Below are 23,601 nucleotides of genomic sequence, written 5' to 3'. Positions count from 1 at the left end.
TCGACCAGTCGATCGCGATCGACGTAATGGGCACTTCCTGATCTACATAAAACAAGAATGGGTAAAAGTTCCACTTTCAAAGCTTCAACAATTAGTTTCCTCAGTTCCCCAACGTTTATTGAGTGTTATTAAAAGAAAAGGTGATGTAACACAGTGGTGAACATGCCCTTTCCCAACTACTTTAGCACATGTCGTGATCGACGTAATGCCCACCCCTGCTCTAGTGCTAACATGGACAATCCGGACAACAATGTGAAGGTAAGATGATTTAATAACAAATAATACTGGTAGAAAACAGGCGAAATTAACAAAAGAGAAACGTGTGTCGAATGCACGGGAAGCTAAAGCTAACTAGCAGAGAGTTCATATTACAAAACAAAATGTGCAGAGCGCACGAAAAGCTAAAGTAGAACTTAGCATGGAACAAGACATAGATGGTTACCTCGTGAACATTGCTTACAGCAAACAAAGGGTCCAGAAAGAACGGTGGTAGATAGAAGGCAGGCTTAAATACTAAAGCAGACATCAAAACACAGGTGTGTTTCTAAAGCAGAGCAGGTGGAACAAATGTGAAACCATGGTAACGTAGAAAAAACGAAGGAAGTCCACAACTAGGGATCGGAAGAGTCCAAAATTAATCAAAAAGGACTCAAAAACCAAGACAAAGTATGATCCGGGCGGCTGATCATAGCAGTTTTATACTTGTGAGTGTTGATGCCACGGCTTTGCATCAGTTGATATTCAAGTTTCAAGCATGTTTTACTCAATATACGTCATCAAATCTCAGCAACAAGCTGTAATATCTTACTGAGATCATTTAGGACCAAACCCCCTTAAAACAAGTAAAACACTCTAAAATAAAATCTGCTTAAGGAGAAAAAATATCTTATCAGATAGAAAATAAGCAAATATCACCCTTATTTGAGATACCTAATCTTACTGGGAACGGCGTAGCTCGGTCGGTAGAGCGGCCATGCCAGCAACTTGAGGGTTGCAGGTTCAATTCCCGCTTCCGCCATCCTTGTCACTGCCGTTGTGTCCTTTTGGGCAAGGCACTTTACCCACCTGCTCCCAGTGCCACCTACACTGGTTTCAATGTAACTTAGATATTGGGTTTCACTATGTAAAGCGCTTTGAGTCACTAGAGAAAAGCGCTATATAAATATAATTCACTTCACCACTTAGATCTCAGCTTTTGCAGTGTAGTGCAGGATAAAAACAAATCAATAAGGTGCAGATGTAAATACATTGATTACTATACAGATAAATATGTTGCACTTTTGCACATGCATCCACGTTTATGGACTTATGTTATATTCTCATTATATTCCAGCGAGTTAATCCATTATTGGGGGGAATTTGGAGGATTATTATGATGCGTTCAAGAGTCTTATAATCTGTTCAGTGCATCTTGTTACGTCTGTTCGGCATCGTGGTGCCGGGTTCGATTCCCCCGAGGATGCGTCGAAATAGAACACAGGAAAGGTAAGGTTTAACTATTTATTTGAATAACAAAGGGTGCTAGAAAACAAAAATACTGGAGCTAAGGAAAGGCAAACAAAAGACGCTAGCATGAAAGCTAGGATCATCAATCAATCAATCAATGTTTATTTATATAGCCCCAAATCACAAATGTCTCAAAGGACTGCACAAATCATTACGACTACAACATCCTCGGAAGAACCCACAAAAGGGCAAGGAAAACTCACACCCAGTGGGCAGGGAGAATTCACATCCAGTGGGATGCCAGTGACAATGCTGACTATGAGAAACCTTGGAGAGGACCTCAGATGTGGGCAACCCCCCCACTCTAGGGGACCGAAAGCAATGGATGTCGAGCGGGTCTAACATGATACTGTGAAAGTTCAATCCATAGTGGCTCCAACACAGCCGCGAGAGTTCAGTTCAAGCGGATCCAAGACAGCAGCGAGAGTCCCGTCCACAGGAAACCATCTCAAGCGGATCAGCAGCGTAGAGATGTCCCCAACCGATACAGGCGAGCGGTCCATCCTGGGTCCCGACGAGCGGTCCATCCTGGGTCTCGACTCTGGACAGCCAGCACTTCATCCATGGTCATCGGACCGGACCCCCTCCACAAGGGAGGGGGGGACATAGGAGAAAGAAAAGAAGCGGCAGATCAACTGGTCTAAAAAGGAGGCCTATTTAAAGGCTAGAGTATACAGATGAGTTTTAAGGTGAGACTTAAATGCTTCTACTGAGGTAGCATCTCGAACTGTTACCGGGAGGGCATTCCAGAGTACTGGAGCCCGAACGGAAAACGCTCTATAGCCCGCAGACTTTTTTTGGGCTCTAGGGATCACTAATAAGCCGGAGTCTATTGAACGCAGATAGTAAATTAAACTGGCACATAGGCACACAAAGGGGAAAACAAAACATTTAGCATGAGAGCTAAGAATAGATCAAATTGCGCAGCGTGAGAGCTGGCGAGAATACTACAGGAATTGCATGTAAGCAAAAGTGCAAAGCAGACGTACCGTTGTGTGAAAACAAACTAGAGTCCCAGGCAGAAGAATGAAAAGAGGAAGGCTTATAAAGGGAAGGTGATTCACAGAGAACAGGTGTGCAGGAACCGGGAGTAACAGCTGAAACTAATAAGTAACCATGGTGATGGACTAGGGCTTCACGGTGGAAGAGGGGTTAGTGCGTCTGCCTCACAATATGAAGGTCCTTCAGTCCTGGGTTCAAATCCAGGCTCGGGATCTCTCTGTGTGGAGTTTGCATGTTCTCCCCGTGAATGCGTGGGTTCCCTCCGGGTACTCCGGCTTCCTCCCACTTCCAAAGACATGCACCTGGGGATAGGTTGATTGGCAACACTAAATGGTCCCTAGTGTGTGAATGTGAGTGTGAATGTTGTCTGTCTATCTGTGTTGGCCCTGCGATGAGGTGGCGACTTGTCCAGGGTGTACCCAGCCTTCCGCCCGATTGTAGCTGAGATAGGCGCCAGCGCCCCCCGCGACCCCAAAAAGGGATTAAGCGGTAGAAAATGGATGGATGGATGGATGGATGGTGATGGACTAAACGGGAAATAAACGGATCAAACGGAGAATAAGAACAAAGATGGAAAAATAAACAATAATATGTGAAGATCCGAGTCACGGATCGCAACGCATGTATTTAGTTGTTTTTCCCTCATGGCTGTCAAATATCTGTGTCATGGGTATAAAAATAAAAAAAAGGTTATGTGATTGTAGCAGATGTTTGTTATATGGTAATAGCGAGCCGTTGGACTCCTTTCAGTCTCGCATTCCTTAGGCCTTTTGCCAAGATCAGCAAAAACAGATACAGATCCCATAACAATCCTTATTTGAAGCTTTTCCCCAAAGAGAACATTTATTTCTACTAATACTCAGCCAACAAGGGCCTAAATATTTGTTCTCTGATATGATGAACTCGTATCTAAGACAGGATGCTGTAGACTTACAGAATGCTATCTTTGACCGTAGGATGGCCTATAGCAGGGGTCGGCAACCTTTACCGCTCAAAGATCCATTTTGACTCGTTTCACAAAATAAAGAAGACAATAGCAGCCACAAAACTCTTTTGAAATTCAAAATGAAATAACACTTAATGTTAGTGCGGCCCGCGACTTTTATATGAATTCCGCTTGACAGCATTGCACTTGTCAACCCTCCCAAATTTCCCGGAAGGTTCCCGAATTCTCAAAGCAAATATCCTCGCGATTATCTGCTGATGGTGACCCAGATAACAATAATAAGGCCGTACTATGAAGACCACTGCATTTGACGTCTTCTACAAAATGTACAAGCAGTTTGCCGGCCCGGTAACATGTTGTCTGTGGCTTCCGCAGATACACGTACACGACTGCGAGGCATATTCGCCGTACAGGTCGCACTGAAGGTTGTGATATAAAACACTTTAACACTCTTACTAATATGCGCCACGCGGTGAACCTACACCAAACAAGAATGACAAACACATTTTGGGAGTATATCCGGACTGTAACACGTTATAAACGCAACATAACAGTTACCCAGAATCCCATGCTCCCATGACTCTTCCTGGCTAGATTATACACCCCGCTAGCACCGCTGAAACCCAATATCTAAATTACATTCAAACCAGTGTGGGCGGCATAGCTCGGTTGGTAGAGTGGCCGTGCCAGCAACTTGAGGGTTGCAGGTTCGATTCCCGCTTCCGCCATCCTAGTCGCTGCCGTTGTGTCCTTGGGCAGGACACCTTACCAACCTGCTCCCAGTGCCACCCACACTGGTTTAAATGCAATTTAGATATTGAGGTGTACCCCGCCTTCCGCCCGATTGTAGCTGAGATAGGCGCCAGTGCCCCCCGCGACCCCACAAGGGAATAAGCGGTAGAAAATGGATGGATGGGTGGATGGGTTATATAATTCACTTCACTTCACTAGCACCAAACCCCCCCCCTCAATGCGTCGATTGAGGTGGGCGGTGTTGGGGGTGCGGGGGTGTATAATATAGCCAGGAATAGTCATGGATGCATGGGATTCTGGGTAATTGTTATGTTGTGTGTATCTTGTGTTACTGTGAGGATGTTCTCCCGAAATGTGTTTGTCATTCTTGTTTGTTGTGGGTTCACGGTGTGGCGCATATTAGTAAGAGTTTTAAAGTTGTTTATATCGCAACCTTCAGTGTAACCTGTATAGCTGTTGACCAAGTATGCCTTGCAATCTCGTACGTTTGGCGATAGAAGCAGCGAAATGCATGCGTCCGGCCTGCACACAGATAGCATGGTGTGAAGGCGGGCGCCATGACATATTGTAGAGGACGTTAAAAGTAAAGCCATCTCGCCACGCCCTCAATATTGTAGCCCGAGTGAAAATCGGAGAATGTTAGCCCCGGATGATGTATCGGAGAGGCACCAATATCCGGAAACCCCAAAAAATAATCGGGGGGGGGGGGGGGATTATGCCTATAGCACTAAAGTAGACCGGGCTTTTGCAGACTCAAAATAAACTGGTTCAGCATGCACGAATCACTGGTATTATGTGCTCCTGGTAAGTAATCGGGGGTGAGAGCGCTATATAGAGGGTTGGCTTATTGGCTGCACCGCAGAACCCTCAGGATACCGCCATCTGCTGCACCATCTGAAGGCAGAAAAGCTGGCCGGCTTCAGCTTACCTTCTCTGGCAACTCTACCGTTACTGGCTTCTGCCACGGATATGAACACGCTAAACATGCACTTTATCACAGGTCAGTAACTGCGAGATCAAGGTCCGGGATTCAGTCAATAGCCCGAGATGAAAAAAAATATATATATATATATATATTGTGATTTTTCCCACACCTACATATTGCGCTCTTCCACGGTATCGAGCACTATTCTCTGGATAATCCAATCAAGACATATATATATATATATATATATATATATATTGAATTATTTTAAAGGCCTACTGAAACCCACTACTACCGACCACGCAGTCTTATAGTTTATATATCAATGATGAAATATTAACATTGCAACACATGCCAATACGGCCGGTTTAGTTTACTAAATTGCAATTTAAAATTTCACACGGAAGTATCATGCTAAAACGTCGCGGTATGATGACCCGTGCGCGCGGCGTCACGCATAGTAGAGGACATTTTGTTCCGGCACCGTTCACAGCTATAAGTCGTCTCTTTTCATAGCATAATTCCACGGTATTATGGACATCTGTGTTGCTGAATTTTTTTGCAATTTGTTCAATGAATAATGGAGACGTCAAAGAAGAAAGCTGTAGGTGGGGAGCGGTGTATTGCGGCCGCCTTTAGCAACACAAACACAGCCGTTGTTTCCTTGTTTACATCCCCCAAAGATGACGGTGAAGCTTTACTATGGAACAGAGCGGTCAAGCGAACATGGTTCCCTACCACATGTCAACCGGCCGGTGAGAAAATGGTGATAATAAGTCAGCTCTTACCGTAGACATGGGCGGAAAGCTTGCGTCGTTCCTCCTGCGTCTGTCAAAGAGGCAGCGGCGGACTCTCTTGCCTCCTCCCACCGGCCGCCCCCGCCCGTCGGAGGCTTCCACCGTGGAGGAGGGGGGGGAAAAAATTCTTAGCCCAGCCCCACCGGCCGCCTTCGCCTCGTCGAGAAAAGTGGCTTCCCTCAGAGACACCGGCGGTCACCACACCCGTGGCCACACCCCTCCGACTTTCAGGTTGTACAGGTACGACCATATAATCTCACTAAAACACTAGTAACACAATAAGCAGATAAGGGATTTTTCTGAATTATCCTAGTAAATTTGTCTAATAACATTTGAATCGCTCTGCCGTCTAGTTTTTTTTTTTCTAGTCCTTCACTCTCACTTTCCTCATCCACAAATCTTTCATCCTCGCTCAAATTAGTGGGGAAATCGCCGCTTTCTCGGTCCGAATAGCTCTTGCTGCTGGAGGCTCACATTATAAACAACGTGAGGATGTGAGGAGCTCCACAACACGTGACGTCACGCGCACATTGTCTGCTACTTCCGGTTCACACGTTCACCATCTAAACGCTCAGACGACAGCTTCATCCCTCAGCCCCAATTGGGTCAAAATAATTATTATTACCCAACCATATGCTTCCTGCAAGCCTTCTTTTCTCTTAATTTCACGAATAAGGTCCAAATGCATTTATAAATTTGGGATGAACTCTCACCCTGACAGAAAAACTATTTTTAGCCAGTAAGATGTCTTAGAAATGAAATAGGTGCACTTTGTCCAGCCCAAACTTTATAAAGGGGGGAATTTTGTTCCACTTCGTCTTCTTTTTTGACAGCTTCATTTTTAGTCTCGCTATTGGGAAAATCCTGCTGGTGGTATCCTAATATCCACATCAGCTCTGTGGAGCAGCGATCGGGATGTTGTAAGTATCGCTGACAAGCCAAAATCCCTAAAAGCTCATAAAATCTTTAACAAGCCAACTCTTCATGGTCAATGCTGAACTTATGAGTATAAGTCATAAAATGATAATGGGCCTGTAGAGCGTTATTACTTAAATGAACACTGCTGTTTTAGCCTTAGTGTCCGCTCCTTGCTTGCAAAGATGAAAAGGACACAAGAGACTCATCACTACAGAGGTCTCTCTGCAATTTGTTTGCTCTCAACTGCTCTGATGTCAGTTTTCACCTAGATGGCGTTGGTTGAAAAAAAAAAAAACATCCAACACTGATTGTTGAGCCGGAGCCAATGTTTATCTGGCTGTCCCTCAAGGCAGGTGAACAGAAACAATCTGACAAAAAAAGTTTTTAACCAACAAAATGTACCATCTGGTGGACTTTTAGTGGAGAACGTAACCTCATGAGAATAAAAAAAAAAGTGCTTTGCCTTGAAGAAGTGCTGTTTTAAATTGAATCTAGTACTGTTAAGGTTTGCGTGTATTAAAACATGTGCAAACTTAATGTCTAATTTATGACAACAGAACACTTGAAAGGTCAAAAGTTTACATACACTTGTAAAGAACATAATGTCATGGCTGTCTTGAGTTTCCGATCATTTCAACAACTCTTATTTTTTGGTGATAGAGTGATTGGAGCACATACTTGTTGGTCATAAACAAACGTTCATGAAGTTTGGTTATTTTATGAATTTATTATGTGTCTACTGAAAATGTGACCAAATCTGCTGGCTCAAAAGTATACATACAGCAATGATAATATTTTGTTCCATGTCCCCTTTGCAAGTTTCAATGCAATAAGGCGCTTTTGGTAGCCATCCGCAAGCTTCTGGCAAGCTTACGGTTGAATTTTTGACCACTCCTCTTGACAAAATTGGTGCAGTTAAGCTAAATTTGGTTGGTTTTTGTCCACACGTTTAAGTCAGGACATTCTAAAACCTTAATTCTCGCCTGATTCACTCATTCCTTTACCACTTTTGACGTGTGTTTGGGGTCATTGTCCTGTTGGTGTCAGGGTTATTTGTTGTTGAACCCCAAGATGCAGAGACAGAGGCAGGCATAGAATATGAAGACATTATTTAATATAAATAATAGAACAAGAACAAACAAAAATCACGCACATGGGCGGAATAACAAACTAAGAGAGCTAGCACTGGGAGCTAGAAAAACAAAAAGGAACTTTAGCATGGAAGCTAGAGGATAACACACAGAAAAACTGGAAATAGCCATGGCTAACAAAAACAGCTTACCGCTACGACGACCAGGACAAGATGTAGCACGACAGGTAATAGCTGAAATGATGCCAGACACGACAGGTAGCAAAGACGCAAGAGTGACATGAGGAAACGACAATACAATACAATACAATGATCCAGCAACTGACACAAGACAAAGCAGGTACAACTAGAAGCCGGCTGATTGGCAACAGGTGTGGCCAGGTGCCAATCAGCCGCAGCTGAGGAGGAACACAGCACTCATGGAACAAGACAGGAAGCTGACAAATTAAGAGCACTGAACAGGAACTAAAATACAGTAAATACTAAATATAGGAAACAGACAAATGCAGAGGAAAAAACTAAAACAGACAAACTGTCAGGGGCAAGCCTGACAGTTGGAACACCCATCAGCGCCCAATACCTAAAGAATTTGGAGGTAATTCTCCTTTATCATTGTCCCATTTACTCTCTGTAAAACACCAATTATTCAGGACTACCTAAAATCATCAGCCCGGAGGTTAGGTCTTGGGCGCGGTTGGGTGTTCCAACAGGACAATGACCCCAAACACACGTCAAAAGTGGTAAAATAATGCCTAAATCAGTCTAAAATTAAGGTTTTAGAATGGCCTTCCCAAAGTCCTGACTTAAACGTGTGGACAATGCTGAAGAAACAAGTCCATGTCAGAAAACCAACACATTTAGCTGAACTGCACCAATTTTGTCAAGAGGAGTGGTCAAAAATTCAACCAGAAGCTTGTGGATGGCTACAAAAAGCGCCTTATTGCAGTGAAACTTGCCAAGGGACATGTAACTAAATATTAACACTGCTGTATGTATACTTTTGACCCAGAAGATTTGGTCACATTTTCAGTAGACCCATAATAAATTCACAAAAGAACCAAACTTCATGAAATGTGAATGGTGTCTGTCTATCTGTGTTTGGCCTTCCAATGAGGGGCGACTTGTCCAGGGTGGAGGCTGCCTTCCGCCCGAATGCAGCCGAGATAGGCACCAGCATATATATATATATATATATATATATATATATATATATATATATATATATATATATATATATATATATATATATGCCTTCCCGGTAAGGTTTATTCAGGTGTACTGGAGAGGAGGCTACGCCGGATAGTCGAACCTCGGCTTTAGGAGGAACAGTGTGGTTTTCGTCCTGGTCGTGGAACTGTGGACCAGCTCTATACTCTCGGCAGGGTTCTTGAGGGTGCATGGGAGTTTGCCCAACCAGTCTACATGTGCTTTGTGGACTTGGAGAAGGCATTCGACCGTGTCCCTCGGGAAGTCCTGTGGGGAGTGCTCAGAGAGTATGGGGTATCGGACGGTCTTATTGTGGCGGTCCGCTCCCTGTACGATCAGTGCCAGAGCTTGGTCCGCATTGCTGGCAGTAAGTCGAACACATTTCCAGTGAGGGTTGGACTCCGCCAAGGCTGTCCTTTGTCACCGATTCTGTTCATAACTTTTATGGACAGAATTTCTAGGCGCAGTCAAGGCGTTGAGGGGTTCCGGTTTGGTGACCGCAGGATTAGGTCTCTGCTTTTTGCAGATGATGTGGTCCTGATGGCTTCATCTGACCGGGATCTTCAGCTCTCACTGGATCAGTTTGCAGCCGAGTGTGAAGCGACCGGAATGAAAATCAGCACCTCCAAGTCCGAGTCCGTGGTTCTCGCCCAGAAAAGGGTGGAGTGCCATCTCCGGGTTGAGGTGGAGACCCTGCCCCAAGTGGAGGAGTTCAAGTACCTAGGAGTCTTGTTCACGAGTGGGGGAAGAGTGGATCGTGAGATCGACAGGCGGATCGGTGCGGCGTCTTCAGTAATGCGGACGTTGTACCGATCCGTTGTGGTGAAGAAGGAGCTGAGCCGGAAGGCAAAGCGCTCAATTTACCGGTCGATCTACGTTCCCATCCTCACCTATGGTCATGAGCTTTGGGTCATGACCGAAAGGATAAGATCACGGGTACAAGCGGCCGAAATGAGTTTCCTCCGCCGTGTGGCGGGGCTCTCCCTTAGAGATAGGGTGAGAAGCTCTGCCATCCGGGAGGAACTCAAAGTAAAGCCGCTGCTCCTTCACATCGAGAGGAGCCAGATGAGGTGGTTCGGGCATCTGGTCAGGATGCCACCCGAACGCCTCCCTAGGGAGGTGTTCAGGGCACGTCCAACCGGTAGGAGGCCACGGGGAAGACCCAGGACACGTTGGGAAGACTATGTCTCCCGGCTGGCCTGGGAACGTCTCGGGATCCCCCGGGAAGAACTGGACGAAGTGGCTGGGGAGAGGGAAGTCTGGGTTCCCCTGCTTAAGCTGTTTGCCCCGCGACCCGACCTCGGATAAGTGGAAGAAGATGGATATATATATATATATATATATATATATATATATGTGTAACCCTAACCCTAACTCTAACCCTAGTGGGCCCCTGGCACTTCTGTCGTGGAAAAGTTGGGCCCCATGGTCAAAAAAGGTTAAGAAGCCCTGTACTACAGGACATAATTATTGCAATCAATTAGTGTTTACATAGCAAAATTCTGTGTTTTCAACAGACCGTGTTGCCGTCTTGCATTATTTCGTGCATACCTTTTTGTATGATTTGAATTGTAGTGACAACTTCCAATATGCTAACATAAAGGGGTAGCAAAAGTGTAAGAGTCTATTATGGTGTTTATTTCTAAATATGCTGTACATGATTTATCATATCTCAAATCAAACAACATGGGAAATATTTCAAAACAACTTGGGAAATATGTTCTGGTTATTATTCCTAAATCTGGTGTACATGATTTATCATATCTCAAATTAAACAGCATGGGAAATATTTGAAACAACTTGGAAAACATTTTATGGTTTTTATTCCTAAATCTGGTGTACATGATTTATCATATCTCAAATTAAACATCATGGGAAATATTTTGGAAACTATGGCAACCAAGCAGACATACTGAAATAGCAGCATAGACAAGCACATTAAGTAAGTATACGTATTGCTTTGTTTTTGTTCAAACCTGCAGGGACGGAGAAATGTCAACCGCTTTAAGCTACTTTCTGGATAAAGTCCGAGAGTAATAACTCAGAATCTATGCGTCAGCATTAACTTTTTACTGAACTGGGCATGCAAAGCTTAAAGAATAAAACCGAACCAGCCACCAAACGTGCATCTTGAAGGCATGAGTTGAGTCAAACACAAACATCCTCTCAGTGGAAAACAACAACAGGTATTTTAGAGCGATACAGCATAAGGAGATAATGAATTGAACTGTTTGAGTCAGGCGGGTCCAAACATGGAGTCACGATGCTGTGGGTCATTTTTCATCATTACTCAGAGAATGTCAGGTGCAGAAAAAGAAACCCTGCTGCACTGCAGCAATGCAGCACAACTAAGGACAATTATTGATGAATAAAATAAAATCACTGGCAATATTACTCCTTATTTATCTATTACAAACCCTGTTTCCATATGAGTTGAGAAATTGTGTTAGATGTAAATATAAACGGAATACAATGATTTGCAAATCCTTTTCAACCCATATTCAATTGAATGCACTACAAAGACAACATATTTGATGTTCAAACTCATTATCTTATTTTTTTGGGCAAATAATAATTAACTTAGGATTTCATGGCTGCAACACGTACCTAAGTAGTTGGGAAAGGGCATGTTCACCACTGTGTTACGTCACCTTTTCTATTAACAACACTCAATAAACGTTTGGGAACTGAGGAAACTAATTGTTGAACCTTTGAAAGTGGAATTCTTTCCCATTCTTGTTTTATGTAGAGCTTCAGTCGTTCAACAGTCCGGGATCTCCGCTGTCGTATTTTACGCTTCATAATGCGCCACACATTTTCGATGAGAGACAGGTCTGAAAGTTCCCACACTCTTTTTTTACGAAGCCACACTGTTGTAACATTTGTCTTGCTGAAATAAGCAGGGGCGTCCATGGGAACGTTGTTTGGATGACAACATATGTTGCTCCAAAACCTGTATGGACCTTTCAGCATTAATGGTGCCTTCACAGATGTGTAAGTTACCCATGCCTTGGGCACTAATACACCCCCATACCATCACAGATGCTGGCTTTTGAACTTTGCGCCTATAACAATCCGAATGGTTATTTTCCTCTTTGTTCTGGAGGACACCACGTCCTCTGTTTCCAAATATAATTCGAAATGTGGACTCGTCAGACCAAAGAACACCTTTCCACTTTGAATCAGTCCATCTTAGATGAGCTCGGGCCCAGCCAAGCCGGCGGCGTTTCGGGATATTTTTGATAAATGGGTTTGGCTTTGCATAGTAGAGTTTTAACTTGCATTTACAGATGTAGCGACCAACTATAGTTACTGACAGTGGTTTTATGAAGTGTTCCTGAGCCCATGTGGTGATATCATTTACACACTGATGTCGGTTTTTGATGCAGTAGTGCCTGAGGGATCAAAAGTCCGTAATATCATCGCTTACGTGCAGTGATTTCTCCAGATTCTCTGAACTTTTTGATGATTTTACGGACCGTAGATGGTAAAATCCCTAAATTCCTTGCAATAGCTCGTTGAGAAATGTTGTTCTAAAACTGTTCGACAATTTGCTTAAAAAGTGGTGACCCTCACCCCATCCTTGTTTGTGAATTACTTAGCATTTCATGGAAGCTGCTTTTATACCCAATCATGGCACCCACCTGTTCCCAATTAGCCTGCACACCTGTGGGATGTTCCGTATAAGTGTTTGATGAGCATTCCTCAACTTAATCGGTATTTATTGCCACCTTTCCCAACTTCTTGGTCACATGTTGCTGGCATCAAATTCTAAAGTTAATGAATATTTGCAAAAAAAAAAAAGTTTATCAGTTTGAATATCAAATATGTTGTTTTTGTAGCATATTCAACTGAATATGGGTTGAAAATGATTTGCAAATCATTGTATTTTGTTTATATTTACATCTTACAAATTTCCCAACTCATATGGAAACGGGGTTTCTACATCTATTATTTGCATAAAGTCGCTGCTTCTAGGAGCTTATTGCCCGCTCATTTCATTTGTATCATTCTTGAATCTAAATGAGCAATACTGTCTCCCCGCAGGGATTACATGCAGAGAAATCGCATCCTCGCCGTCTTTTCGCATTTTGTCTTTTCACCACACCACCCTCCTTCCCCTGTCTTTCTTCCGCCTCCTTGCAATCCCCACAGTGGAGCTATATCCAGCTTAATATCTCTCTCTTGATCTCCAACGAACTGAAGGAAGAGTTATTTTGCCTCCAGCGTGTCACTCCAGCTGTCTCATGCAATTGCATTGTTGTATTTTTAGCGGAGGCTGCATCTTTACAGCTGAATTAATGTTCGATTCGGTGGGTATCAAACATGTGCAACTGTGCATGTGTGTGCATATGTTTTTCTTTTATATCAGGGGTGTCAAACTCGTTTTAGATCGGGGGCCACGTGGAGAAAAATGGGCCGGGACTGGTAAAATCACAGCACAATAACTTAGAAATAAAGACAACTTCAGACGGTTGTCTTTGTTTAAAAACAGAACAAGCGCATTCTGAAAGTGTACAAATTATAATGTTATTGTTTTTTTGTTTTTTAAAACTGACATGTTGCGGTTATGTAGCGTACCCAGATGTAAAATATATTTTGCACAATAAGCCATTTCATATAAAGCCTTAAAGGAATGGAACGACCTCACAACAATCTTGAAAAGTTTAACAGATAACTCTTCATTTACAATTGTTAAAGGGGAACATTATCACAATTTCAAAAGGGTTAAAAACAATAAAAATATGTTCCCAGTGGCTTGCTGTATTTTTTGAAGTTTTTTTCAAAATTTTACCGGTCCCGGAATATCCCTAAATAAAACTTTAAAGTGCCTTATTTTCGCTATCTTCGAAACCACTATCCATTTCCCTGTGACGTCATACAGGGCTGCCAATACAAACAACATGGCGGTTATCACAGCAAGATATAGCGACATTAGCTCGGATTCAGACTCGGATTTCAGCGTCTTAAGCGATTCAACAGATTACGCGTGTATTGAAACAGATGGTCGGAGTATGGAGGCAGATAGCGAAAACGAAATTGAAGAAGAAATTGAAGCTATTGAGTGAATAGCTATTGAGTGAATAGCTATTGACGCTATTCGGCCATAGCGTGGGTGTACCTAATGAAGTGGCCTATAGCATGGCTGCCTTATTAGCATCGCCGGTAAAATGTTCGGACCAAACGATCAGGACTTTCGCATCTTGTGACACTGGAGCAACTTAAATCCGTCGATTGGTAAGTGTTTGTTTCGCATTAAATGTGGGTATCTAGTTTCCAATATAAATACAGCTAGCGTAAATAGCATGTTAGCATCGATTAGCGTAGCATGTTAGCATCGATTAGCTGGTTGTCACGCCGCAACCAAATATGTCCGATTAGCACATAAGTCAACAACATCAACAAAACTCACCTTTGTGATTTCGTTGACTTAATAGTTGCAAATGCATCCGCAGGTTATCCATACATCTCTGTGCCATGTCTGTCTTAGCATCTCGGGTAAATTGTGAAAACACTTTGGTACATTCAATGGGGGTCTGGTGGCAGATTTCTTGCCAGTGGTGCAACTTGAATCCCTCCCTGTTAGTGTTGTTACACCCTCCGACAACACACCCACGAGGCATGATGTCTCCAAGGTTCCGAAAAATAGTCGAAAAAACGGCAAATAACAGAGCTGAGACCCGGTGTTTGTAATGTGAAAATGAATATGGCGGGTGTGTTACTTCGGTGACGTCACGTTCTGACGTCATCGCTAAAAGACCGATAAACAGAAAGGCATTTAATTTGCCAAAATTCACCCATTTAGAGTTCAGAAATCGGTTAAAAAAATACATGGTCTTTTTTCTGCAACATCAAGGTATATATTGACGCTTGCATATGTCTGGTGATAATGTTCCCCTTTAAACCACATATGTGCAATATATAAATGTATATATGTCTCTATATATACATATATGTGTATATAGGTATATTCAGTATATATACATATGTACAGTGTATGTACATAAATGTATGTATATATGTATGCATATGTACATATATATACATATATATGTATGTGTGTATATGTATATATATATATATATATATATATATATGTATGTAAATATGTGTATGTATATATAAATGTATATATGTCTCTATATATACATATATGTATATGTACATTTGCATATAGGTATATACAGTATGTATACATATGTACAGTACGTGTACATCTATGTATGTATATATGTATGCATATGTGCATATGTATGTATGTGTATATATGTATATGTATATATATATATATATGTATATATATATATATATATATATATATATATATATATATATATATATATATATATATATATATATATATATATATATATACATATATATATATATATATAAGTATTAAGTATGTATGTATATGTATGGTTTTATGCCCTTTGAAAAATTAAGGACTTTTGTGTCCTGTTTGGCTTTGGAGTATTGTCAAATAACTGCCATTGTATCGTAAATCTGTGAATGAATTGAACACTGACATTTTTACATTTTACATAAAAAAATAATGTAGAATGGAGTAAAACAACAAAAAATATGGCTATCCATCCATCCTTTTTCTACCGCTTATTCATTTTAGGGGTCGCGGGGGGCACTGGTGCCTATCTCAGCTACAATCAGATGGAAGGCGGTATACACCCTGGACAAGTCGCAACCTCATCGCAGGGCCAACACAGATAGACAGACAACATTCACACTCACATTCACACACTAGGACCGATTTAGTGTTGCCAATCAACCTATCCCCAGGTGCATGTCTTTGGAAGCTGGAGGAAGCCGGAGTACCCGGAGGGAACCCACGCATTCACGGGCTAAAATACAGCAGAAAAAAATTTTAAACGGCAAAAAAGTCAGCATTTGTCACCTGAGGGTTAAACAAATTGAAATGTGGATCAGAATGATTTTACTGTATAAGGACTAATGCAGTATTTAATGCATATTCCCCTCGTGGCTACTTTACATGTCTGGTCCATGCAGATAAAGTGTGTCTGATTGGGTCCCTATGATGAATCCATTTAGTGAAGCTGCAGTCTTAATCGTGTTTCCACAGACAGAAGCATAAGAACATTTGCTGCTCCCAGAAAATATTACAGTCCAACTCCCATTTGATGCGCCAGCAGGCAGGACAAAACCCGGATTCCTGCGGAAGCCGTCAAGAAGCCTTGATGCATGTTTTGACGGGCAGGCGCAGACGGCCAATCGTCCAGCTCGCACTGGTGCAGTATGTTTAAGTGCCACTTCGCTGCGGAGGAGTCCAACTGATGTTTATTAGCTTTGAACGTTCCCGAGTTAATATGTTGTTTTGGGAGGGCTTGCGCGAGCTCTCATTTCCTGTCACGCCGGGACGTCTCTCGGTGTGCTCCGCCGTCAAGAACGTGTGTATTTGTACGGGAGACAAATCCACAACTTGTGGCTGAGTCAATAGGAGACGTCTGTTTGACGTGGCACTAGGCCCAGAAGACTTGCAAACACACAGCATGTTGGGCTCCAAAGTACCCTGCATCTTGTCCGTTTCTCTTCATAAGCAGACAGACAATCACTGGACAAACAAAACGTGACACAGAAGGGCAACGAAAACAAACATTCCAGACGTAGGGAAAATGAGTCTGTGGCTGTTTATTACGCAGTATCAGCACGGGACAATAATGTAGAAATTAGACATCAGAGTAGTCAGTGTAAATTTAGTATCCACTGAAAAATGACTCAACACAACCGTTATTATTAAATGATTTTTTTCCGTTGACTTGTTGGTTAGACCGGATGAAGCATAGCACTATTATTGTGTGATTGGTATGAGAAAAGACCTGATATTTTTTGACGAAAATCTCCAGATAAAAGTGACTTTAGACCAGGGGTCACCAACCTTTTTGAAACCAAGAGCTACTTCTTGGGTACAGATTAATGCGAAAAGCTACCAGTTTGATACGCAATTTAAAAAAAAATTGCCAGAAATAGCCAATTTGGTCAATTTACCTTTAAGTGAAGTGAATTATATTTATATAGCGCTTTTCTCTAGTGACTCAAAGCGCTTTACATAGTGAAACCCAATATTTAAGTTACATTTAAACCAGTGTGGGTGGCACTGGGAGCAGGTGGGTAAAGTGTCTTGCCCAAGGACACAACGGCAGTAACTAGGATGGCGGAGGCGGGATTCGAACCTGCAACCCTCAAGTTGCTGGTACGGCCACTCTACCAACCGAGCTATACCGCCTATAATAAATCTATATATATATATATATATCTATATATATATATATATATATATATAGATATATATATATATATATATATATATATATATATATATATATATAGATATATATATATATATATATATATAAAAATGGGTATTTCTGTCTGTCATTCCGTTGTACATTTTTTTTCCTTTTACTGACGTTTTTTTTGCAGAAAATAAATGATTAAAAAAAAACTTAATTGAACGATTTAAAAGAGGAGAAAACAGGGAAAAAAAATGAAAATGTAATTTTGAAACATAGTTTATCTTCAATTTCGCCTCTTTAAAATTAAAAATTCGACCAAAAAAAAGAAGAGAAAAACTAGCTAATTGGAATCTTTTTGAAAAAATTAAAAAAAAATGTATGGAACATCATTACTCATTTTTCCTGTTTAAGATTAATTTTAGAATTTTGATGACATGTTTTAGGTTAAAATCCAATCCGCACTTTGTTAGAATATATAACAAATTGGACCAAGCTATATTTCTAACAAAGACATCATTATTTCTTCTAGATTTTCCAGAACAAAAAATTTAAAAGAAATTCAAAAGACTTTGAAATAAGGTTTAAATTTGATTCTACAGATGTTCTAGATTTGCCAGAATATTTTTTTTTGAATTTTAATCATAAGTTTGAAGAAATATTTCACAAATATTCTTTGTTGAAAAAACAGAAGCTAAAATGAAGAATTTTTTTACTTGAACATTGATTTAAATTGTCAGGAGAGAAGAGGAAGGAATTTAAAATATAAAAAGGTATATGTGTTTAAAAATCCTACAATCATTTTTAAGGTTGAATTTTTTCTCAAAAATTGTCTTTCTGAACGTTGTAAGAAGCAAAGTAAAAAAAATAAATGAATTTATCTAAACAAGTGAAGACCAAGTCTTAAAAATACAGTATTTTCTTGGATTTTCAAATTCTATTTGAGTTTTGTCTCTCTTCGAATTAAAAATGTCGAGCAAAGCAATACCAGCTTGCTAGTAAATAAATACAATTTGAAATATAGAGGCAGCTCACTGGTAAGTGCTGCTATTTCAGCTATTTTTAGAACAGGCCAGCGGGCGACTCATCTGGACTCTCAAACTATTATGTTAGATCCACTATCGACTGGACTCTCACACTATTATGTTAGCTCCACCATGGACTGGACTCTCACTATTATGTTCGACCCACTACGGACTGGACTCTCACTATTATGTTCGATCCAATATGGACTAGACTCTCACAATATTATGCTAGATCCACTTGACATCCATTGCACCGGTCGCCCTGGTGAGGGGTCCCCACATCTGCGGTCCAATTCAAGGTTTCTCATTTTCATCCCATTGGGTTGAGTTTTTCCTTGCCCTGATGTGGGATCTGAGCCGAGGATCTCGTTGTGGCTTGTGCAGCCCTTTGAGACATTCAGTGATTTAGGGCTATATAAGTAAACATTGATTGATTGATTGGCGGCTAAAGTGGATAGTGTAAGCCACCCAATTCGTCACGTTTCATGTGTCAGGTAAACCCTGACAAATGGGGCCATATGAATCCCTTTCCTACTGTAGCTTTGTGTTATAGGCGATTAGGCAGATTGGTATAATGCCTAATAATAATAAGGAAGTAATTTTATGTTTGCAAAACAAGCTACGTGCAAAAAAACTTTAGACACCCGTCCTCTAGCCCTTCTTATGTTTCTGGAAAATGTTCCAGTGCAGTCAAAATATAATGTTTGATTCTTTTTCATGCAAAATTTCCCACTTAATGCTAATGAAAACACACACTTGATGATGTGAATTTAACAACTTACCACCGGTACTGAGAGGTTTTTTTTTTTTTCATCATTTCCAACACAAAGGTCTAATAGTAAGTGTCGGTTTGGAATGGCGAGAGTAAACCACAATTTTTTTTTTAATTTTTTTTCGTGACTATATAACATTTCGGTGTATGAGTGTGCACGAGCATTATGATAATTTAAGGTTGTCCTTTTCTGCTGAAGTGCACATTGTTGCTACTCGGTTGCATTACAGACTCAAAATGAGCCAAAACAACCCAAACTAGACATGTAAGTAAATATACATATGTCAAAACTATGAGACTTATTTACATTTCTCGCAAAAAAATAATATTAAACTATCCAGTTAGAGCAGGGGTCAGCAACCTTTTTGAAACCAAGAGCTACTTCTTGGGTACTGATTAATGCCAAGGGCTACCAGTTTGATACACACTTAAATACATTGCCAGAAATAGTCAATTTGCTCAATTTACCTTTAACTCTATGTTATTATTAATAATTAATATTATTTATCTTTGTGGAAACACTGATCATCTTAATGATTTCTCACAATAAATATATATAGAAAAAGAAAGGGAAAAAAAGGGTATTTATGTCAGTCATTCCGTCGTACATTTTTTTTCCTTCTACGGAAGGTTTTTTGTAGAGAATAAATGATGAAAAAACACTTAATTGAGCGGTTTAAAAGCGGAGAAAACAAGAAAAAAATGAAAATTGCATTTTGAAACATAGTTTTAGGAGTCTTATTATGAGTTTTAGGAGTCTTGTTATGTGTTTTAGGAGTAATTTACGTTTTAGATGTCACTGTGCATCTCTTCGGAGTCATTTTATGTGTTTTGGAGTCGGTTTTAATGTTTTAGAAGTTGGTTGTTGTGTTTGTAAATGTTTCACTCGTCATTTTATGCATTTGTGTTTCGCACAAGAGGGAGAAAATCTCACTCTGTGTTTTCTGGAATCTTCAATTTCGACTCTTTAAAAATTCCAAATTCAACCGAAAAAAAGAAAAGAAAAACTAGCTAATTCGAATCTTTTTGAAAAATTTAAAAAAATAATTTATGGAACATCATTAGTAATTTTTCCTGATTAAGATTAATTTTAGAATTTTGATGACAGGTTTTAAATAGGTTAACATCCAATTTGCACTTTGTTAGAATATATAACAAATTGGACCAAGCTCTATTTCTAACAAAGATTAATCATTATTTCTTCTAGATTTTTTGGAACAAAAATTTTAAAATAAATTCAAAAATACTTTGAAATAAGATTTAAATTGGATTCCAACAGATTTTCTAGATTGGCCAGAATATTTTTTTTCAATTTTAATCATAATAATTTTGAAGAAATATTTCACAAATATTCTTTGTTGAAAAAACAGAAGCTAAAATGAAGAATTTAATTAAAATTGATTTATTATTCTTTACAATAATAATTAAAAAAAAAAGATTTACTTGAACATTGATTTAAATTGTCCGGAAAGAAGAGGAAGGAATTTAAAAGGTAAAACGGTATATGTGTTTTAAAATAATTTTTAAGGTGGTATTTTTTCTCTAAAATTGTGTTTCTGGAAGTTATAAGAAGCAAAGTTAAAAAAAAAAAAAAAAGAATTTATTAAACAAGTGAAGATCAAGTCTTTAAAATATTTTCTTGGATTTTCAAATTCTATTTGAGTTTTGTCTCTCCTAGAATTGAAAATGTCGAGCAAATCGAGAACAGCTTGCTAGTAAATAAATACAATTTAAAAAATAGAGAAGCACTGGTAAGTGCTGCTATTTGAGCTATTTTTAGAACAGGCCAGCGGGCGACTCATCTGGTCCTTACGGGCTACTTGGTGCCCGCGGGCACCGCGTTGGTGACCCCTGAGTTAGATCAAAGAAAATGATTTTTGCTGGCAATTCTGTGGCAGCGGGAGGTAAAACATAGTATTGTTTCAGTGCACAATGCCAGGCCAAGATGCAATGGAAAGCTTTAAAAGGCGAACAATCGCCCTCCTCAAAGGAATCCTGCATGTTGCTCGCGTGTGATTAGATCTGCATTCTTTCGAGCAATGCGGCGCACGCTGCAGGAGGCTGGCGCATGATTTTACCAGCACAATTCTAATCCTCTCCATCTTTTTGAGGTCTCTTCATTCATTCACCAGATGGCCATTGCGGCGTCTGTGTGGAAGCACACGTGTGTGTGTGTGTCTTTGCCGGAACTCAAAGTCCTACTGAAAGCCACTACTACCGACCACGCAGTCTGATAGTTTATATATCAATGATGAAATATTAACATTGCAACACATGCCAATACGGCCTTTTTAGTTTACTAAATTGCAATTTTAAATTTTCCACAGAGTTTTTTGTTTAAAAACGTCGCGGAATGATGACGCCTGCGCGTGACGTCCCGGACTGTCGGGAAATATTAGCGCAGCACCACTTGCGGCTAAAAGTCGTCTCTTTTCATCGCATAATTACACAGTATTCTGGACATCTGTGTTGCTGAATCTTTTGCAATTTGTTCAATTAATAATGGAGGAGTCAAAGTATCCATCCATCATCTTCCGCTTATCCGAGGTCGGGTCGCGGGGGCAACAACCTAAGCAGGGAAACCCAGACTTCCCTCTCCCCAGCCACTTCATCTAGCTCTTCCCGGGGGATCCCGAGGCGTTCCCAGGCCAGCCGGGAGACATAGTCTTCCCAACCTGTCCTGGGTCTTCCCCATGGCCTCCTACCGGTTGGACGTGCCCTAAACACCTCCCTAGGGAGGCGTTCGGGTGGCATCCTGACCAGATGCCCAAACCACCTCATCTGGCTCCTCTCGATGTGAAGGAGCAGCGGCTTTACTTTGAGTTCCTCCCGGATGGCAGAGCTTCTCACCCTATCTCTAAGGGAGAGACCCAAACTCATTTCGGCCGCTTGTAGCCGTGATCTTATCCTTTCAGTCATGACCCAAAGCTCATGACCATAGGTGAGGATGGGAACGTAGATCGACCGGTAAATTGAGAGCTTTGCCTTCCGGCTCAGCTCCTTCTTCACCACAACGGATCGGTACAACGTCCGCATTACTGAAGACGCCGCACCGATCCGCCTGTCGATCTCACGATCCACTCTTCCCTCACTCGTGAACAAGACTCCTAGGTACTTGAACTCCTCCACTTGGGGCAGGGTCTCCTCCCCAACCCGGAGATGGCATTCCACCCTTTTCCGGGCGAGAACCATGGACTCGGACTTGGAGGTGCTGATTCTCATTCCGGTCGCTTCACACTCGGCTGCGAACCGATCCAGCGAGAGCTGAAGATCCCGGTCAGATGAAGCCATCAGGACCACATCATCTGCAAAAAGCAGAGACCTAATCCCGCGGCCACCAAACCAGAACCCCTCAACGCCTTGACTGCGCCTAGAAATTCTGTCCATAAAAGTTATGAACAGAATCGGTGACAAAGGACAACCTTGGCGGAGTCCAACCCTCACTGGAAATGTGTTCGACTTACTGCCGGCAATGCGGACCAAGCTCTGGCACTGATCATACAGGGATCGGACCGCCACAATAAGAAAGTCCGATACCCCATACTCTCTGAGCACTCCCCACAGGACTTCCCGAGGGACACGGTAGAAGTCAAAGTAGAAAGGTGGAATTGGGAAGCTTTACCCACACAAACACAGCCGGTGATTCCTTGTTTAAAATTCCCGGAGGTAAAGCTTTACTATGGATCAGATCGGTCAAGCGAAAATGGTTCTCGCCCGTTAAAGTGTGGAGTGCCATCTCCGGGTTGGGGAGGAGACCCTGCCCCAAGTGGAGGAGTTCAAGTACCTAGGAGTCTTGTTCACGAGTGAGGGAAGAGTGGATCGTGAGATAGACAGGCGGATCGGTGCGGCGTCTTCAGTAATGCGGACGTTGTACCGATCCGTTGTGGTGAAGAAGGAGCTGAGCCGGAAGGCAAAGCTCTCAATTTACCGGTCGATCTACGTTCCCATCCTCACCTATGGTCATGAGCTTTGGGTCATGACCGAAAGGATAAGATCACGGGTACAAGCGGCCGAAATGAGTTTGGGGCTCTCCCTTAGAGATAGGGTGAGAAGCTCTGCCATCCGGGAGGAACTCAAAGTAAAGCCGCTGCTCCTTCACATCGAGAGGAGCCAGATGAGGTGGTTCGGGCATCTGGTCAGGATGCCACCCGAACGCCTCCCTAGGGAGGTGTTTAGGGCACGTCCAACCGGTAGGAGGCCACGGGGAAGACCCAGGACATGTTGGGAAGACTATGTCTCCCGGCTGGCCTGGGAACGCCTCGGGATCCCCCGGGAAGAGCTAGACGAAGTGGCTGGGGAGAGGGAAGTCTGGGTTTCCCTGCTTAGGCTGTTGCCCCCGCGACCCGACCTCGGATAAACGGAAGAAGATGGATGGAGATGGGTGGTTCCCGACC

The 23,601-nt window shown here is 41.7% G+C and overlaps 1 long non-coding RNA gene across 1 annotated transcript in view; it reads right to left on the bottom strand.

Moving 5' to 3' along the window:
• LOC133558980 (uncharacterized) overlaps window positions 1-21,522 on the bottom strand; it is a 153,459-nt gene extending 131,937 nt beyond the window's left edge. The window contains exon 1 of the long non-coding RNA XR_009808073.1: window positions 21,433-21,522. This is a non-coding gene — a long non-coding RNA (uncharacterized LOC133558980). The remainder of the gene's footprint in view (window positions 1-21,432) is intronic.
• Window positions 21,523-23,601: the final 2,079 nt, after the last annotated feature.

Source organism: Nerophis ophidion, linkage group LG09 (assembly GCF_033978795.1).
Source record: "Nerophis ophidion isolate RoL-2023_Sa linkage group LG09, RoL_Noph_v1.0, whole genome shotgun sequence".
NCBI classification, from domain to species: Eukaryota; Metazoa; Chordata; class Actinopteri; order Syngnathiformes; family Syngnathidae; genus Nerophis; species Nerophis ophidion.
Note: the sequence above shows the minus strand (reverse complement) of the source record. Positions and strands in the feature narration are given on the sequence as shown.